This window comes from Tetrao urogallus (assembly GCF_951394365.1).
Source record: "Tetrao urogallus genome assembly, chromosome: 1".
NCBI classification, from domain to species: domain Eukaryota; kingdom Metazoa; phylum Chordata; class Aves; order Galliformes; family Phasianidae; genus Tetrao; species Tetrao urogallus.
This window is the reverse complement of record NC_136813.1, coordinates 104,166,909-104,188,609: the sequence shown is the minus strand read 5'-3', so window position 1 is coordinate 104,188,609 and position 21,701 is coordinate 104,166,909. Positions and strand designations below refer to the sequence as shown.

At 36.2% G+C, this 21,701-nt stretch overlaps 1 protein-coding gene across 2 annotated transcripts in view; it reads left to right on the top strand.

Annotated features, from left to right (window-relative positions):
* The window catches only part of EPHA6 (EPH receptor A6), a gene marked incomplete at both ends in the record, with an annotated part of 498,668 nt that overhangs the window by 15,206 nt on the left and 461,761 nt on the right, over positions 1 to 21,701 (top strand). The gene's annotated exons all lie outside the window — the stretch shown is intronic.

Sequence of the window (21,701 nt, the reverse complement as noted above, 5' to 3'; positions counted from 1 at the left end):
GCTTCAGGGTCGCTACCATATGGAACACATTGAAAGGATTTTGATCTGATTTTCTAAGTGAAAGCTATAGAAAGTGTTTAAGACACCCTCTTGATATTAAATATTTTATGAATAAAAAATACTGTTGTTGGTAAACCTAATGGAAGTAGTGTTCTCTAAGGAATGGTAAACATATTTATGCAGTTGTAAGGATGATTTTCATTTGCAAACTACTGTAGGGAACCTGGTTTAGCAGGGGTTGGATTTTAGAGGTCCCTTCCAACTCCTACAATTCTATGATTTTGTGATTCATTAAAGTAAAATGATAAAACTTAATACTAAACCTCCTGAAATAGCAGTGTTTTGGTTTTTTGTTTTTGTTTTTTTTTTCAAATTTTGAGATGGAACAGTACATTTCTGAAAAGGAAGAAGAGAAGACTATAGGAAGGAGGAAGAGAAGATTAAAAGCCAAGTTCTTCTGACTCTCTCTTACATGAATATTCCAATTTACAAAATTTCGGGTTTAGTTTCGGAGAAAAAAAGAAATTACACGTGTAAGCGTATTGGTTTGCACATTCCAAGGAAGTTCTAGGTGTTTTTAAAAGTGTGTTAGTAGAGAAAATAAAAGGTTTTATTCCAGTGTAGGATGGGGAAGAAATGTCATGAACTTGAGCTCATTGATTCAATTTTTATTGCTCAAAACTGCTACAGTTCATAAAATTCAGTTTTACAGACTATTAGTCCATAATGTGGGTTATGTCCTTTGGAGACTTATGTTAAAGACAAATGGAGTCGTTCAGAAAGATCTATGTTGTAGCTTTATGGAGGAAGTTCAAGAATTATTTAAGTGCTCGTGACTGTGTTCCAAAAGGAAGTGGGATAAGAAGAGTTGCCAACAGCTTTGAAGTTAGGAAAGGAAATCAACAGTGGAAGAGTCTGTTTATCCTTTAGCAACAGGCTTAGTTTCCCTGGATGAGAGGAAAAAAAAAAAAAAAAAAAAGGCAATGTTACTGCTTTTTTTGGTTTGTTTGTTTTTCTATTGCTCACGACAGAGAAGGTAGTATTTGCATTAGTGATATGTGCTAGGACTGTTTACACTCAGCATGGAGTGTCTGTAACAGGAACACAGGATTGGAAAGGAGGTTTGTTATAACAAGCAGATGCCTCACCTGACTCTGTATGAAGAATTGATTAGTTGTCAGTTTCAGTCTAGTTAATTGACGTTTCCTCGTTCCCATTGGATGGTTTATAAAATGTATTTATAAACTGCATTTGCTAGTAGATAGCACCTACTTGCTCCTTTGCTGGTGTTCCAGTTACTGTTGCCTTTACCTGTTCTTCTTCCCTTTTTAATTCATCTGCTCTTGAAAAAGTGCGTCCAAAAGCACGTGTGGTTTTGTAGGTGAGATTTTACTTCTATTGAAAATACCTGCCACTTTCTGGGGTGGAATTTGTCTCCTTCATTACTGTGTCATTTGACTGGGCCTTGTTTATCTTGTCACCAGCTAATATGTGTGAGTCTTAATCTTCTCTGTTTGCTGCTAAATTTTTTATATACATATATATATTTATATGAGGACTGCTCTGAAAGTAATGCCTCCTGTTTTGTTGCATTGACACATGATGTCAGAGGCAGAAATTGGTGCTATGGCAGTAGACTATGAACCTTCCCACCAGTATTCCATTACATTTTATTGCTGTGTGACAGCATGGCATTCCTCCTTGTGGAAAAATTGCACCCATTGACATTCATTGATGATTGCTGAATGTTTATGGAACCAAACAATGGATATTAACATAGAGAAAGATGTACTGCATGGGCCACATTTCCATAGCAATGATGCCATCACAGCAGCTGTGAACCAGTGGGCCACCTCCACTGGTGCAGATTATTATGAGGGTGGCATGCAGGCTGTTGTTCATCGCTGGTAAAAATGCACATGTAATGGTAGTTACTGTGTTGAAAAACAGTGCTTTTGTAGGTGAGAATTTCTCTATCAAATAAAAGTGTTATTGTGCTTTTTGTATCTGTTGTAGTTTCCATGAAAATAAATAGGAGACATAACTTCCAGAGCAGCTTGTGTGTGTCTGTGTGCACACGTGTGTGTATATTTAGCTCCTTTTGGATCGTCTTACTATTTCTATTTGATGTCCTCCCTTTTTTATTTTACAGAAAGAGTAATTCCTTCTCTCCCTATAACTCCCTACAAAGTATTCCAGCCTTCAGTTGTGTTCATAGTGCCTCTCCCATGAAAAAGTCCTATTAGGTCAAAACTTCTTTGACCAAGGACATTTCTTAAACATTATATAAGGTATGTCTCATGACTAGTCTTTGAGAAATGGAGTGAAAATTGCAAAGTTATATACTTTCTGTCTCAAATCATGCCTCTTATGTACATCCTCACCTCTTCTGCTCTCTATTTAAAGCAGCTAAAATGCTTTTACAGCTTGCTTCAGTTTCCTAACTCAGATTTATTTCTGGCATTTATAGAATAAAATGTACACAGTATGCTAGAATATTGGCTATTTACACAGTGTTGTCACACAAATAGTAATTTAATAATACCTTAGCTATAAAAACAAATAATCTTTCATGACTTTTGTCGTTTCAAAATACTTTTCTATCTGTTTAATTCTGAATTAAGCCTGGAAAACATAGTGCATTCTCGAAGTCAAATTGAATGAAATTATGCTCAAATTCAGCTGTAATTTTACCTTAATGCATTATAATTCAGATATCAGGTTTTTCTTCCCTAATTTGATTCTTCTTGGCTATTAGGATCACTCAGTACTTACTCTGCTTTATTGCACTTAGATGAAATAAATTAAGCTGTACAGCAATATAAAAGATAATATTCATTGTTATAAATTTGGCGTTTACATGAATGAAACATCTTAAATTCCCCCTTCATCTGTTTTAAATTAAGTATGAGATTTAAATCACTTGTTCTGATTGAGAGCAAGCACAGGAAATTAAGGGACTGTGGACAATCAAAAAAGCATACTGAGATTCTCATCAAGGCATTCATTATTGTTGGTGGGAAACAACGTTAAACAATAATTGGTTGCATTCACATAGAGGGTAGAAAAACCTGCCACAAGACAGTATTATATTCATAAACTGAGAATGACTTTGAACAGGTGAACAAGGGAAAGCAACTTGCAGAGTATTTTCACATTGCTCAGACACTGTCTAGCTCTTGCAAGAAAAGAAAGGCCTTAGATAAATGATGGTTTATAAAATATGTATAATAAGTCTGTGTTCAATAGTGGGCATTATCTCCTTTTATCTTTTTTCTTTTTTAAAACTAGGCTTGTGGATATATTCTTAATTTTCATGTCATTGTTTTGACTGGGTTAATTTTCTTCATAGAGGCGTGTATGATACTGTGTTTTGGATTTTTGATGAAAATAGTGTTGATAACACACTGAAGGCTTAGCTGTTGCATGGCAGTGCTTGCAGAGAGCCAAGGGCTCTCCTGCTCCTTTACTGTCCTGCCAGCCAGGAGCTGGGAGTGCACTGGGAGCTGGGAAGGGATGCAGCCCAGACAGTGACACAGACTGGCCAAAGGGATGTCCTCCACTACATGTCGTCGTGCTCAGCAGCAAAAGCAGAAAGAATGAGGAAGAGAGAGGTGTTTTGAGTGATGGTGTTTGTCTTCTCAACAAACTGCTCTGCGTGTGAGCCTTGCTTTCTTGGGAGTGGCTGTACACCTGTGAGCCCATGGGAAGCAACAAATAAATGCTCTGCTTGTAAACATAGCTTTTGCTGACCTAGTAAACTTTTTTCACAGCCCATGAGTACTTGCACTTTTACCTTCTTGTTGCTCTCCTTCATCTCAACTGAGGAGAGTAAGGAAGAAAGTGTGTGGTACTGAGCTTCCTGCTGGGATTAAACCACAACATCATCCTAACACCCTTCCTTTGAACACCAATTCTTTCCATCTCATTCCTTATTTAATCCTTGTTATAATTTCACTCATCTTTAATATATGTAGAGAAAAAATACATGTAACAAAAAGCATTTGGGCAAAAACAATTCATAGATTCAACAGCTTAAATTAATGTATGTTAAATCTACTGAGGATACTACATTTACTTCACAGATACTCTATCATTATTGAAGATGAAAGCTTGCTTCTTGCAGATAGGCAAGATAGGCATTTATCAAGTTTGAAGTAGAAATGAGGACAGTTTAGTTGTCATACTTTTAATATGTGCTGTAAATTGCCATATTTTGAAAGACTGATTTAGAATTTTGGAAAAATCAGTTACTTATGATATATTTTGGAATTTAGATACAATTCTGATGACAAGTCGTTTTAATGAGAGCAAATATGTGTAAAACCTATTAGCTGCCTTTTCTTTCCAACTCGTACATTATTTCTAATGTGCATGTATCTTTTAATGCACTCAATGTTTGTCATCTTCCCACACAGCCCAGCTATCCATTAGCACTTTTCAGTGCACTCCCTAATTATATGATAGTCTCCAATCCACATTTTCCTGCAACCCCAGTTCTGCTGTTAATTATTTTTTTGCTGCTCAGTGTAAGTAATTTTTGCTTTTCCTTTTTGGTGTTCCTGAAACATTTGCCTTCAGGCTAGCCATTTCTCCCTCAAGTAACTCAGTGTATCTTTGGATCCTCTTAAGCTCTGCCACCAACTCTGTAAGACTATATGTCCTTTTAGCCACATCTGTTCACGTTATGCTCCTGGAGAATTCATTGTCACACTGCTCCAGTCCACCCATTCAATCCATTCTCTGCTTCATAGACATCATTAATCTTTTGGGCCTTAATCATTTTCAGCAAACTGCAGTTCCTACAATACTCACTCAGGGGAGAATCACTCAAATTTGCTCACTGTGGTAAAAGTACCTGTCCTTCACAAACTCACTTTCAGTATTTTCAGAGTTTCTGGTTCTGTCCTCCACAGACAACTATTTTCTGTCTTTCTCCAGTATTCATTCCTCCTAGCTAGTTTCCTACTTGCATCTTTTGCAGATGACACTGTATTCCATTTCTCCAGCTTTACTTCTGAATTCCCTGGAGTTCCAGTTAGTCTTTGACTAACGATACAAGTAGAGGCCCTTAAAAATCAGGGACCTTTATGGGCAAGGGAGAACAATTGAATTATCTGTTCTGTAAGACTTGTATGGCATGTAGAAAGGTATATTAAATCTGGGTCTAGGTGGCAGAGTCATACTGGTTCATTCTTTTTCCGTCACTCTTTTTTGTGACTTTCAAACAAGTATGTAACCATACTGTAGTACATTTTTTTAATAGAAAACTAGATTAGTAAAACATGCAGTTTTGGAAGGCTTCATTAGTAGAACTTAAAATGCTATGTTGATGATCTTCCATGCGTGCTTTCATGGTGCTTTAATTATGTCTGGTAAAATCTTCAGACAAAGGTGAAAACAGAAAATTTGTATGAAACTGCATATGTTGGGGCTTTAGATGATGGGTTTGCAAGAGCAGGAGAGTTTCCTAGAGGAGTGGCTTAAAGTGCATTCTTTGTGCTGTGGCCTCTCCAGGGCAGATTAGAGGAGGAGGATCACCTCCATTGACCTGCTGATCACACTCTTTTTAATACACCTCAGGACACTATTCAACTTCTTGTCCACAAGGGCATACTGCTGGCTCATGGCCAGTCTGTTGTTCACCAGGACATGCAGGTCCTTCTCTGCAGAGCTCCTCTCCAGCAGGTCATCCCCAGCCTGTACTAGTGCATATGGTTATTCCTCCATAGGTGCAGCATCCTGCACTCATTCTCACTTAAGTTCATCAGGTTCCTCTCCACCCAACTCACTAGTCTGTCCAGGTCTCACTGGATGGCAGCACAGCCTTCTAGCATGTCAGCCACACCTCCCAGCATTGTAACAGTCAGTTACATTGTAACAATCAGTAAACTTGCTGAGGGTGGACTCTATCCCTTCATCCGGATAGCTGATGAAGATACTGAACAAGACTGGACTCAGTACTGATCCCTGGGGAATGCTGCTAAATACAGGTCTCCAGCTGGACTCTGCACAATTGATCACAATCCTCTGAGCTCTACCAGTCAAGTCAGTTCACGCAAAATCATAGATGAATATCCTGGATACATGTATCTGTACTGGCTATCCCTCCCAAATAAGCTTCATTTATGAGCAAAGAAGATCTTATAAATTATTCCCTGTTTTTTCTTTAAGAGTAATGTATCTCCACAGTCATGATGCTATTTGTACCCTTCTCTCATTTTCTAGGTTCAAATATTTCAGACAGAATTGCAAAAGAGAAGGAAAAAAAACTTTTTAAGAAAAATGGCATGAAGCATATTTCAAACTTTACCTTCGTGATACTCATTCAAATATAAAGGTTCCCACATTCTGAAGTAACTGTGGATGTAGTATTATATAGTCTATATTTGGCATTGCCTTCAAAGTCTCCTGGCAGCACTCCAGCTATCTTCAATGACATTCCCCTTGCATCCTTGGGATATCTAACAGACACTTAAGTCTCAAGCAGCCCTTCAAAGCAGTGCTTTGAACTAAGTCAGCTGAAGAATGCTACTGAATTTCCAGCAGCAGCGATGCTATGCTGTACCTGCCAAATCATCGTGCCCCAGATGTGTTCATTTCAGGTCACTGGAAGTCTCACAGATTCTTTCCACGTTCATGTGTGTTACACATGACTTCCTCTAGTTACAAAACAGACTATTTTCAGCCATAGCAGAAATAAGTGGTTTTACTTTTTACGTTGTTTTAGCAGTTGGTTTGTTTTCTTTAATTATTTTTATGAAAATGTTACAATGTTAGGTTATTATTTTTTTTTTTTCTTCTTTTTTTTCTGCAGCTGCTTAAGTTCTAAGAGTAATGGACTAGGAAAAGACTTACTGGAAAATATTCCCTGTGTCATCTTCAATTCATTTTTTGCACTCTAAAAAATTCAAAAGAATTCCTAAAGTAATACAGAAAAGCAGTCTTTTTACTTCTTATTCTTAATGCGAAATCAGAAAAAAAAACATTGAATTTCTCCATTTTGATGATCATATAGTCACAAAAGAAAAAGAAGATACACTCTTGAATATGAAACCACTTATTCAACAGGTCAGGCATAAAAGCTTAGTGCATGAATGATGGCATTCTCAGATCTATTTTATGCTCTTCAATTATCTTTGAAATCTTAATGTCTATGTACGTGCTTTAAAAGTATATCACTCAAAGCTTAAAGTCTGACTGTGGTAGAGACGAACACGCAATGCAATCTTTTAAAGCAATTTGATTTTTGGTTAGATAGTCAAAACTTATTTCCTGTCAAGTAGATGACAGGATGTTGTATATTTATTTGTTGATAGCATTAGAAGTACTGCAAACCTGATTATTTTGTAAAAACAATTGAGCCTTCATACTGATGTTCCATTGTAAGTAAAGAGACCAAGACTTTCAAAGCTAGCAATTATTAGCATGTGCTTTAGTTTGACAGCCTGACCTAGCACCTGTGAAATGTTCATGCTGTGGAAGCTTGGTGCTTGACACCATAAATTATAAATGAAGAGCTAGTGGAAAAAGTGACAGACTGATTCAGTGAAAGAGAGAATTACAAAGCTGGAAAACATTAAACTGACTGGCTATGTGGATATTTAATCAAAGGAGAGAGGAAAGATTTTATCATCATGAATTTAAGCTGGGGATATCTCTGGGAATATTTGTCATGAGTGGAGCAACTCACAAGTCTTCTTTCAAATAACTTTTATTTACTTTGGTATATTTTGAGGCTCTGCATTGAAAGAGACTATTTAATATAGTCAAATGTTAACTTGATGTTTTCCAAGTTGCCTTTTGAGTTTCTTTCTGGGTGGTATTTTTCATAGTTCTAATCTTCTAGACTCTTTTTCTATATATATTATACAGTATAGCCATAAGGCCAGCTGTATTAAACCTTTCACTTTCGAAGTGGGTGACTTACTAAGCAAATGAGATGCCACTCAGAAATCAAGGGAGGCAATTTGGTTGTTTTACTTGAGAGCATTGACACCTTTGAAAGTTATGAGTGCTTCTGCTTTGATATTCCCAGAGCTGGTGTTTCTACTGATGACTTGCCTTATCTGCTGACAGTTTAAACCATTATTAAGTACATCACTTTTAACAATTAAAAAACAAACAAACAAATACAGACAGGATAGCCCTTTGCTAGCCTTTGTATGTCTCTTGTTTTTTTTTTGGTCAGGGAGTTTGTTCTTGTATTTGAGTGTGTTCATCATGCTTGAGGTGTTACTGTATACCTGCAATGGATTATTATAATATCCTGTCATTTCTGGAGGTTTGTTTATATAACTTTAGAATAAATTTGAGTTGGTAATTCAAATTGCAACAATGACATTAATTGGGATTAAACCCCACACGGGCAGATACGCTTTTCCACTGTCAGTGCCACTTCATGCAGACATTGCTTGCAAAAGAAGGTACTCAAGTAGTGAAACAAGTGGAATCACAGAATCATTTATGTTGGAAAAGGCTACTAAGATCATCCAGTCCAACTGTTAACCTCATAATGCCAAATTTACCACTAACCCGTGTCCCTAAATACTCCATTTGGATGTCTTAAGTACCTCAGAGATCTGCAATTTATGGGCTATATGAGGTCTTTGCTTTCTGTATCATAACTTTCTGTCTGCAAAATAGGAACGACCCCACAGAAATGCTGACTACATCTAGGTAAACCTTTATTTAACAGCCTACAGTTAAGAAGTTATGCTGAATTACATAAATAGTTTAAGACAGAGTAGTAAAGAGCCTTTGGATTCAAAAGGCAGATCTGTGTCTCCACTCTTTCACCAGTAGGTTCTACATCTCTTGGCCACAGAAATGCTTGCTTCACAGCTTCTCTTTCCGTATCTGATTTGTCCATAGGTTAGAGCTTCATTCTCCTCGTTCCTACTCTCAGTTGTATTCTGTAGCCCTGTGGCTGCGTGTGTGGGAATAGGCATCTCCAAGGGCCCTGCTTTTGCCTGAACTGGATCCTTGCCTCAGTACTTGAGTTAACTTGAGGTAGAGATGCACAAAAACTTCTTCATGGGGCTATGCTGTAAGTCAAGCATGAGCTCTCTTTAGTTGTTTCAGCCTTTGTACCTCTCCTAACATCTGCCTGTTTTGTTCCTCAGAGTATCAAACAGCTAATTTTTCATCATGGTTAGTAATTAACCATGTTGATAACCATATTTGAATAAGCAGTGGCCATTTATCTTCCCAGTCCCTGTCTGTCACTTCATCAGCTGTCCTTCTCCTACCATCTCTATTTAAAAGGAAGAGGTCTGTGTTGGTTTTGATTCTCGTTCTACTTGAAAAGACAGGTCAGATTTTTGAAAGTACCTCTGTATCAGTCTGTCCAGTTTTTCATGGGGCAAGGTGAACCCGTGTAATACCATTTTTTACTTTACTAATAGAGGGGCTGGGTCTTTGAATCAGTGCAGTGTAGGAAGAAGCAGGTGAATAAGCTGGGTTTGATTATCTTCGTGATCTCCTGTAAGAAGTTTCTATACTGTTTAAAGGGGGAAATCCCAAGAAATGTAGAGTGTGGGAACATTAATTATGGAAGTATTACCTTCATTATTAGCCTGCGTGACAATTATACATGGCTATACCTTTCCAAAATCTTCTGTGTGTTTTTTTTCACACATGGATTGTTGCCATGTAACTTTTTTTTTTTTTCTCCCCATCTCTCCAAAAACATTAGTGTAGTAAAAGATATAAAAGCAAGTGTTTGTAAGAATGCAGAACAAATAAAGATTAACAGAAAAGTGGAGAACGTTAAGCCTAGTGTCATGACTCCACAAACGAAGTCTCAACCTAGCAGGATTGACTTCAGCACACAAGTCATGGGTACTTTGCCATTGCAAGGAAAGAGAAATCCACTTGTCTGAATTTCACTGTTTCTAATTTCCCTAATGAAGATACACTCAGGTTAATAAATATAGCTGATAAAACTGTCAGGTGTTCATGTTCATTTAGAAAAATCTGCCCAGCAATCTAGTGTTGACATTAACATGATGGTGAATTGCATATCAACTAGCTTTTTCAAGTCAGAATGAAAATTACTACATAGGGCAGCTGGGTTGTTATCTTAATTATGTGAGTCCTGTTTTTATCAGGGCTGGTCCTTGACTTCTTTGCATCTCACCCAAAAAATCAAAAGCTTAGGAAAATAGTACAGATATGTGACATAAACCAGCTCCAATGTTATTTTCTGGGACTGCAAAACATATTAATTTATCTTACTTCATTTTAGCAGAAATCCACTCTGAGAAGAAATGCCTTAGAAATAAAAGCTTAATGATTAAGATCACACCATTTCCCTGGAATCTGAAGACTTTTTTTTCCCCATGTGAAGATTTCTACCAGCCCAAACTTACTCTTCAGGTTTGTTTTTTTTGCTACCTGTCCTGCAGGGCTGACAGTGCAGCACCCAACCTCTTTTGTTGCATTACAAATGTAGAAATTCGTTCCTTCTGGCTGAGCTATGGATTTGAGGATCTCCTCCTGTCTTATTCCCCTGTTAGTCACTGCAGTGTTCAACTAAATCACTTTGAAATCACTTTGATGCAGTGCTCTTGGGCAAATCTGTATTATAGTCTAGAAGAAGTAGGATATTACCTATTTGGTCTTCATTTCACTGTTACCTGAGGAAAAGTCAGGGGTTATATGTATGTAAAATCATTTTTTCTAAACATGAATATGCTTTCTCTTTACATCAGTAATTGTTTTTTTTCTTGTATTTATGAACAGGACTCATTTTGGGGAAGCAAGAATGTATGTTAGACCTCAAAACAGACAATGTCTTAGGGCAAAGCAACTTGTGAAGCAGTAAAATACGTAGTTGAGATAAAGCTTTGAATAATTTGGCATTATAGCTATTATCCCAGAAAAAATTAAGTGCAGAAATTGTTGTGTATTGCAGCACAACAGATATATTTTCTAGTTGCTTGCTTCCCAGACTGTTGCATCAGTGTGGAGGTGACACAGTCTCTAGTTAAACTGTACAACAACGTGTTCCTGCTCTAGGTCATTGTGCAGCGGGGCTCCTGAGAGATCTGTTGCAAAACAGGAGGAAAGGTCATTTCTCTTTTCTTCATTTTCTTGATTATTCCTTTTTGCATGTCAGAGAAGTCTCACAAGATCCTTTGTAGAGAACTGCTACACAGATTTCATACCTTTCCTTGAGTCAAATAACTGTAAATGTAAATAGTTGGTCAAATATTCCCTATTTTAATTGGACTGAGACTACTTCAGAAATGAACTCTACCTGTTATATGATGTCTCAGCAGAAACAACCCTCATTTAAACATAAGCAATTAGGTATAATGGACTAATATTCAGAACAAATCTATCGTTTCTAGTTTTGTGGTTTTTTTTTTTTTTTTTTAAACTTAAGCATTTGAGAAATATTCTACATAATTTTAGTGATATGTAAAACAGACTACAAAAATGATGGAAAAAGATAACATAAAATTGTATTACTATTTGGTTTGAGTGTAAGGGTTCTTGTATCTTGAAAATAATTCCATCTATTTCGGTTTTTATCTTACAGGGTTTTAACTCCAACTTTATAAAACAGTTTTTTTTTTTTTTTTTTAAGTTTGTCCAGCATTTAAAATATTTCCTGATCCTAAAATAAAACCATAAATAAAATGCAATCATTAATTATGTTTTTTTACGTAGAGTTATGACAAGACATAGGTATGTTCAATGGGCTGCATACAGGTTATAAAGTATAAATCAGAATTGCTTATCAAAGCATTCTGATAAGTATTTGAAGTATTACAATTGTTTCTTTGACAACAAAGTAGCATTAGGAAGGAAGTAAAATGCTATTGTTGAAATAAAAAATGTTTGTGTTTGGTTATTTTATACCTTAAGTTTAGGGTAAACCTTGGCAGCATGTAGACACAGACTTGCCACTTTTTAAAAATCCACTGTCTTACTGTCAGAAGGGCAGGTGTTGAAATACTAAAAATAGTCCACAGTAAATGTAATAGACAGCACGCTGACAATATGTTCTCATTATAGTGTTTCTATTCAAATAACACATAAGGACCGATGTCTGTTGTTCCCCAAATATGAGAGCCAAGGGCTTTCTACTTTCTAAAGGGTATACTTTTCCAACTATCTATCAAAATTTCTGCAGTCGTTTCCAGGTAAAGCAAATATTGACATGAAATGAAGCCTTTACAAAGAAGACAGTGGTAAAAGAAAAATATCTAAATTAGTTGGTGCTGTGGAATTCATTAAATGAATTAGGTATACTTGTAGAATTTTAAGTGTCAAGATTTTAACTGTGATTGAAGTTCATTCGTTCAGGCTCATCCAGACCAATTCAGAAGATTTTTTTTCCATCCCATTATGTCCCCATAAGTTGTTATTTGGAAATACTTGTAAAATTGCATTTTTGTTCACACAGTTGAACAAAAGTTGTGTGGATGTCCTTACAGCTCCCCGTTCCAAATACAATCATACATTATGTTTGTGTTTTATTATTGTAAAGTGATGTGTTGATGCTATCAGAGATTAATTACATAGCATGAATAATAAACAGAAAACTCTGCATGGTTTGTGAAAGAAGTGGCTTATCCCTCTGAATACTGAAAAGCATATGGAGTTGAAAAAATAAGTATTTGGCAAGTGAGTTGTAAACAGAAGGGAACATGCAGACTTGCAAAAATTACATACAATGAGTTATAATAATCAGTGTTGGTCTTTAATATGTCTCATCCACTTAATTGTTCAAATGAAATACTGTGTCATTCCAAGGTTAGTTGCTGCTTCCATTTCACTAGCTTCAGGGGTTTGACAGTATGTAGAATAATAGTACGGAAGATACATCCGGAATCAATTGCCTCTGCCTCTATCAGTTCTCTCAGTAGGTACAAGACACTCTTTCATTTTAAAAAATTACATAAATTGCATCTCTCAGCATGGTATCTTGCAATTTTAGGTATCAGCAATGAAGTAAAGAATTTGGTTTATTTTCTTGCATATTTATATAGCACTGTCATATAAAAATCTACAATCCATAATCAAAATTCAACACCACTTTCCACCCAAAAAAGTACAAAAAGAGGCTAAATCAGAGCTTCATCTTGTTTTTTTTTTTTTTTCTATTTAGCACTTAATCCAGTGAGGTAACGCTGATGTACAATGGCTTCTCTCAAAGTAATGCCTCCTATTTTATTGTATTGGCCCTCAACATCAGAGGTGGATGTTGGTGTCCTGGCAGTAAAGGCTGAAACTTTCTGCCAGTGTCCTGTTACGTTTTAAAAGGACAGTCTGACAGAACAGCATCTGATATGGAGTGTGTGTGACGCAAAGGGGTGAAACTGAATTCCTCCATGTGGAAAAAATGGCATCCACTGACATTCATCAATGCTTGCTGAATGGTTATGGAGACCAGTCAGTGTATGTGAGCCCAGTGAGGCAGTGGGTGGTGTGTTTCAACAGTGGCAACAACAGTTGATCACCTTTGCTAGTGCAGGATTTTACAAGCACAGTGTGCAGGCTCTTGTTCACTGGCAAAAATGCATATGAGGGCTGCTCTGAAAGTAATGCCTCCTATTTTATTACATTGACACATGATGTCAGAGGCAGAAATTGGTGCTATGGCAGTAGACAATGAACCTTCCCACCAGTATTCCATTACATCTTATTGCTGTGTGACAGCATGGCATTCCTCCTTGTGGAAAAATTGCACCCATTGACATTCATTGATGATTGCTGAATGTTTATGAAACCAAACAATGGATGTTAGCATAGAGAAAGATGTACTGCATGGGCCACATTTCCATAGCAGTGATGCCATCACAGCAGCTGTGAACCAGTGGGCCACCTTTGCCGGTGCAGATTTTTATGAGGGTGGCATGCAGGCTGTTGTTTATTGCTGGTGAAAATGCACACGTAATGGTGGTTACCATGTTGAAAAATACTGCTTTTGTAGGTGAGAATTTGCTCTATCAAATACAGGTGTTATTGTGCTTTTTGTATCTGTTGTAGTTTCCATGAAAATAAACAGGAGGCATTACTTTCGGAGCACCTAAGTTAGTGAGGGGTCTGCAATGACTGGCAAACTAATGACAATACAACATTGGAAAAAAAAGAAATTCATGATGAGTGGAAGAATGGCAGTGTGAAAAAGGATAAAGTAAAACTGAAGCTTCTGACATGAAAAATGTGTGCTTACGTTCTGGAGAGAGATGAAGCAGCCTTCTAGTCTTGGGAGTATGTGCATGTTTGCATGTAAGGTACAGAAAAGGTAACTATTTTGGCTCTGAAGTAGCAGGAGCGCTACGAAACTGTAGAAAAACGTAAAATTATTTAACAAAGGGAATACATTTCAAGTTCATTAAAAATGATCTTGCTGTGTAATACAGTTCTCTTGTGGAAATATGGATGAATAAAAAAGGTGGGTAGTAGGATTTTGGGCAAAAGAACTACCACTATTACTGTTTGTTTTAATGTTGTTAGCACAGAGCCACTGGGTTTGAAATTACATGTATTCAGGTAATAGCAGCGAACAGTGACACTGAAACAGATAACTGAATCAATTTAGAAAAAAATTACTCCTTATATGTCTGTATGGAATATATGGAAAGAAAAATGGTGCTGTGAGGGAATTAGTTTTCGAAGACTCTCACTGGAGACTTCATGTATCTAGGTGTAAAATGCCACCAAGTCAAAGAACAGTTGTTTAATGTAAAGAAATATTGCACCCAGTTTAAGAACTTATTGGGGTGGAAAAGTGAATTATCATTAAAGAGGTGCTGGTTTTTGTACATGAAAAATTATCCGGACTTGTTTTCATTCATCAGAGGAGAATTATGTGTGTTGTGTCATACATGTAAATATGAAAAAGAAAAAGGCCAAAGTGGAAATTAATTTTTAAAATTCCTGATTGCAAAATCATTGATAAATTTAAAAAAGGCCAGTTTTGGATAACAGCTCACTTTATTTTAGAGGTAGCATGAAAACAGAAATAAAAGCACTTCTAATAATTAATAGGGAAAAAAAGTATAAAAGTGTAAATAAATATCCACTGGGAAGCAACTTAAAAAGGAAACTTAAAAGGGTAAATTTGAAGGAAATTTAAAATAAAATAAATTATGTTAGGTAAAAGTTCATGTCTCAAAATACTCAAATAGAATTTCTCTATTGTGAATAAAAAATGTTGTTTGAATGGTATTGAACTATATTTGGAAAGAAACAAAGAAAATAAGGTGCTAAGAATTTAGAAATTTAGAAATCAGCATTTTCTTCATATAATATGAAAAAATGTCAAGCATTCCCCACCACCTGGCATAGAAAATTCTCTTCCAAATGTCCTGGAAGAATTGGCTGAGGAGATCTCTGGGCAACTAATGGCAAATTTAATGAGTTTAGGGACAAAGGGAATTTAAGAGTATTGGAAGAGCGTATGTGTTAAAGTACTAGTTTGAAAAGGAAAGAGAAGCTCCATTAACCAGGAAACTAGATTTTTATAAAAATCAGTGCTGGAGAGGATTTGAGAAGTCATTCAGTTTTTTCCCTCTGCTCTAAGGCAGTGTGAGTTTATGTAAAAAGCAATGGTTAACCTGTCTTAAAAGCCTTCTATCCTGGAGATTCCTCAGCTTTCCAATTAGTCTCAACTATCTCTATTCTTTACAATGTAGAGGTAGTAAGGATTTTCCTAAAGTCTAACATAAAATTCTCTTTACTGTAATTTAAATCCCTTCTTCCTTACTATTAGTAAAGAGATCAGATCATTCTATTTGGCTTAAACTGACTTTGATACTTTTGGGGATCGTGATGGGGAAGCCCCTCTATTTTGACCTCCAAGGTGCATGAGTCCAGTGCAGTTAAAGCCTTCCAGAGCTCAGCCTTTCTAGAGCTCTCGTTCCTGGTGCTCACCCGCACTCTCTTGGCAATTATCTCCGTATTTCTTGAGGTCAGGCACTGAGAATCTGACACAGAACTTCCTTAGAAAAATCTTACAAATGTTGAAGAGTGGGAAAGATTAGTTTATGTTTTTCGTTGCTGTAAACCTGTTTATTTATCTCAGTCACACAACATTGCTGATACTTTTTTGCTACGTGATTTGCTGTGACCCTGTATAGTTTTTCTGAAGAGCTGCTATCTAGATGGGGGCTTCCAGTCGTTTATTACCTCAGCTCATTAATCCTGCCTAAAACAGATAGCTGTGGCATGCAAAATAATGGAAATACTGGAAAGGTCTCAATTGATACACATGGAATGAATGCCAGTTCATTTGTTTTAAAGAAAAGAGGCCTGGTCAAAACCAAAAGAATTAACAGTATTTTCCAGCTGATTATATGTTAATTGCCAAAATAACTTGAAAATTACTTATCTCTTCTCTCCTTCCACCTCAGGCAGACAACCATAGAGGTAATATGTTTAGATTTTATAAAGTATGCCAAAATAACACAAAGTATTCTGGCAATATAAACCTTATCAAAGGTTCTAGTAAGTGAATTCAGTACATGGACATCTAAGAAACCTTAAAGTAGTTATTAGTGATTGGTAAATCACAGAATTTTAGATATTCCTTATACACAATTCAAAATTCTGACTGGTTAACATAATTCATTAGTAACATGCAAATAAATGTTAAGTCAGCAGCTGGCAGAAAGAATAGTGGAGTAGAAAGTAAGTAAACAAAGGTATGTAAACAGAAAGCAGCCTGTAACACTTATTAAAGGCCAGTCCTTAAAAGTAAGACTTGCTTTAATAAGGACAAATGGGCTTAAGAAAAATACAAACCAAAATGAAGAATAATGGTAAAAAGGAGTGATTCAGTAAAGGACAGTGATCTTGATAGATTAATAACTTCCTATTAGTGCTGTGCTGCAGTAAAAAGTGGTCTGATGTGATCAGGGATATATAAACAGGTTGTAAAAATTGGGAAGGTCCTTTATCTTAATGAGTACTGTTAGAAGGAATGATTTCAGAACAGTTCAGGTGATATCTGTCTAAAAAAAAATGAAAGAAAGGCCATAAAAACTGGGAAAAAGAAAATGCTGTCACTTCAGAAGAGAGCCATTGCAAGTATATTAGGGCTGGAAGTGAGAGACTTGAGCTCAGAGGTTTCGTCTTATAAATGGAAACATTACAGTTGATAAGTAAGTTTTCAGAGAAAAAAAAATGTGCCAGATTTGCCTGTCTTAGGACATAGGCAGTCATGACTGCCCTTCTAGAAGATAGTAAAACTTTCCATCTGCTATTTGTGCATGTTTTACCCTGCCTGGTAGAGACATCCGGTATCTACGAACCTGGAATTGGCCACCCCACCAAGCAAATGATAAGTGGGGAGAGTGTGCTGCCAGGCCAAACAAGTTGTTGCAACATGCATGGCCACTGAGCCTAGTAGAGATGTAACATTGAGATGCGTTTGTCCACAATGAGCGGGAGGGTAGTCTAGGTGATCTGATGGCTCATTCTGATGCCAGGCAATGAATCCATGAACTAGTTTGGCTGAAATCCTTTATGCTTTTAAAAATATTGGGTCAGACTGTCTGGAGCTATGTAAAGAAAGGAGAAAAGAAATGTCTGGAAGACTTTTTCCTTGGTTGTACCGATTGCAGGGTTCATCTTCAGAGCACAGTCAAAATTAAAATTCCACACTGCCAGTCCTCAGAGCTATGTTCATCATAATTTTAAATAAACCAGTTCCCTCAGGTCTTGGCAAAACCTCTAAAAAGATTAATTTCAATTGTAAAGTCTAATAATAGCAGTGTAAGGTATGTAAAAAAAAAAAAAAAAAAGGGGGAAATGGAGCTTGATGTGGCATAATGAGTTATAATTGTTTATGTAATATCTATTAAAATATAGTGGAAAACAAAGCCATACACTTTTAAATTATGAAGTATGACGTTATCAGTAGGTTTACAGAAATGTTTAAATCTGTATATTACTGTTGTCCAAATGACATCACTCCTGGCCTGGTTACTTAAGGAGTGGCATGCAACTGTTAAATCTTAGTTCTTTTCATCAGATAGATTTGTAATGGTTCTTCACTTTTAGTTGCGGCATTACTTTGTAATAGCAGAACTCTTTGAGTCTTGTTCACTCTGCAAGTTTTATAGTCTGTGTCCCCTCAAAGATTGGACTCCTACAGATGGAGGTTGGTGTCAGAAATGACAATAACATGTTTTTGCTGCAAGCAATTTGTTTACTGCTTTTTCATAAATATTAACTTCAGCTCCAGGTGTGTGCTTCACTTGCAGTGGCAGCTAATGGCTTCTCCAGAGTGACCTCTTTGCATGAAGTCTCATTTACGAGGAATGGGACATTTTATGGCAGAGAAAGGAGAATAAACACGTAAGCATATGGACATGGGTCAATAAATACAGCTTTCTAGGGAGCTTTCTCATTTTAATCATCACAGGTAATGTCCACTGTCTGTAGTCTCTGTGAGTTTGAATTTTCAGTTCCTTGGAAACTGACACAATTCTAAAGCCAGACAAGTGTTCATTCCTGTATGTAACTTGGATGTACATATATGTGAGCATTTCTCTTAGTCTGGAACTTCTTTAGCAGAGTAAATTTTCTGCCAAGGAGCTGTTAGTTGGAAGTTTCTTGGCAGTGCAAATTTGTCTGCCATTAGGGCTGTACTGGTGGGGATATACTGATTCTTAATTACCTCATTGAAAGCTAGCTTGGGTATCTCTGTCCCATGCTGAAGTCTGTTGTGTAGACATCTCAAAATCACTGAAGTGTGTGAGAACTTTATTACTTTATCCATGTCCTCATTTGTGTAGCTGCTTCTGTTGATTTCACTGCTTTACAGGGATTTGTATTCCATTACCGTAAATTTTCTGTTTACTGGACCTGCCATTATTTGCACATTTTTGATTGGTAATTACACTGTTTTTTGGTAGAAGTACTATTGCAAAGTCCTTTAACTTTTATGATTTTCATTTCTGACTTTGAAAATGCTGCTGTTCTAATTCTGGTTAGTAGTTGTCTGAATTCCCCAGTTTGAGATTGTAGCAGATTCAGTGACTATAGGTGAGCATATGTAACCACAAATATGCTTATCAGGTGAAATGTATCAAAAGTTGTATATAAACAAAACTCAGTTTTTTGATGGGGATTATTTTGTAAATATATAAAGGAAATATTATTAGATTGTATTAAATTTAAACGTGGCTTACCATCGATGAACTCACTCTTAGTTTTTAATTTTTTTAATGTGTAGCTTTGAGCTTTTGGGTAGTACTTGATTAATTCAGGCAATAAATTAATAAATTCAACATTCACTGAAGAAATGAATTTTTCTTTCCTTCCCATGTTTAGATCCTTGTTCCTTTGAATTATTAGTTCTGAATACCTTGATGATGTTTATTAAGTCATAACGTACTAAACCAATATGATAAACTCTGACATTGCTAATAGCAAAAGTCAGTTTCTGCCTGCAAGTCCACAGGTTTAGCAGTAAAATATAGTTTTTTGATTATTTAATTGTTTAATTAAATTAATTAATTTAATTAATTAAAGAATTAAAATATAATAATAGTACTTGATAAGTAGTAAGACACAATCTCAGCTGAGAAACAAAGATATTTATAAATAACCCATATAAGTTTGGTTTGCTTGAGAGGCAAGGAGGAGAGATGGAGAGAAGAAAAAAAGTACCTAGGATGAACTGCAGTGTTCTCAGAAATCAACTGAGCATTTAGTATTCTTAATGAAAAGATACTTCTAAAGCTAATGACTTAAGTTTTCTAAGGTGACAGATCCTCGGTACATTATTACTAGAGGGGTAACAGAGGAAACTGATGCTTTGGAGATCAAATAGGAAGAGGCTTTTCTGGGTCTTGAATAGGAGTTTGGGAGCCTGATGCAAACAGAAAGTATTACAACAGCTGTAAATCACAGCTTTGTAAGTAATGAAAAGGCAGCAATGGTCTTGAAGGAATAGTGTTTCCATTTTTGGAAATGGGGCATGTAAAATAAAAGGTTGAATTTACCTTTGAATTATTAATAAAGACTTGTAAACTGGTGAAACAGTGAAGAAATTCTGAGTAAAGTCATCATCCTCTTTGTGGATTTTTTTTTTCAATGTCATTAGTTTTTTTAGATTCATGATTAAACATTTAATTGGATAATGCTGAGTTTGTTACCAGGCTGTAAATTTGCTGATAAGACTATTTGAATTTGAGGTTAGAAGTCAACATGCAGTCATATACCAATAATTGCCACTAGTACAGAAGACTAAGGAAGATTTTAGACCAGGTTCCCTCTAATCAGCTGATATGCCCTAGTAGATTGCATGCCAGTGTGTGTTTTCCATAAGGCAAAAAAGTGATGACCTGATGTCTGCTACGTAATGTTTTATAGACACACATTATCTATCTATATATAACTGTATATATATAGCTGTAGATGTTATTGTCCAAACAATCAATGCACAGAAAGAAGTGGAAGATAATGTGCAACAGCGTAAAACCCCCAAATGTACACAAAGTGCTATCAAGCTAATATGATGATCAAAATGCTAGGGACACCTATCTTATGAAGAAAGGCTGAGAGAGTTGGCTTGTTTAGGTTGGAGAACACTCTGGGGAGACGTTGTTATGGCCTTCCAGTACTTGAGGGGAGCTTATAAGCAGGAGGGAGCCCAACTTTTTACCTGATCTGACAATGATAGGACAAAGGGGAATGACTTTAAACTAAAAGAGGGCAGATTTAAGCCAGATGTTAGGAAGAGCGTAGTGAGGCACTGTCACAGGCTGCCCAGTGAAGTTGTGGATGCCCCATCCTTGGAGGCATTCAAGGCTGGGATGGATGGGATCCTGGACAGCCTGATCTAGTTGCTGGCAACCTTGCCCTTGGCAGGGAAGTTGAAATGAGATGGTCTTTAAGATCCCACCTAATCCATTCTATGATTCTGTGATTCTGTGAAATGATAATAGCTTAGTTTTTCTCCATCATTTAGCTATCAGAAGGGGAATGGTAATTTGTGGGCTATGAGGAGGAACTGAGTTTTCAAAACAGTAACTTGACAATTAAAATCAATTGCAATATGCAGTAGTTAATTTTATATTAAATTGTAATTTACATTTTAAAAATTAAATTAGGTCAGATTAAACAATTCCATTAGAGGGCAGTAGTACCTGTAGGTATGAAATCTCATGTACTAAATATTTAGTTCACAGTCAGCTTCCTTATTGCTATGATCTGTATTCTGTATAATTTTCACATTAGTAGTGAAGAGAAAAAATGATGCTACTGTAATTTAACATTAAAATAGTGCAAAAGTGTTTTGCAATATACAATAATGCACATCCTGTCATATATTAAACAAATAAATATTGCAGAAGCTATACAAAATAATTGTAATAGCTTTCTGCACTGTGATATTCCAGCTAAAAGACCAACTCTAACATAGTCTTTCTGCATTCAGAACTATACAATTTGTGTATTGTATAACTTCCATTTACTTCTTGAAAGCTTATGGCTTTTTTTTCAAACATCTTTCTTTTGAAACTCGTTTTTCTTCATATTCTGGGCTTTAATGCTTAAATTCATATACAGAATTTCTAGATTTCAAGGCAAGGATTTGCAAAATCATGCACACATATTCAGAAGCCTTTTAATGATGAAGCATCATTGGTAGTGTATAATAAATCAGCAATGATTTCTGCAAAAGGTTTAGTTTTTGTAGAATTATATCTTCTGAGACATTTAATAACGAG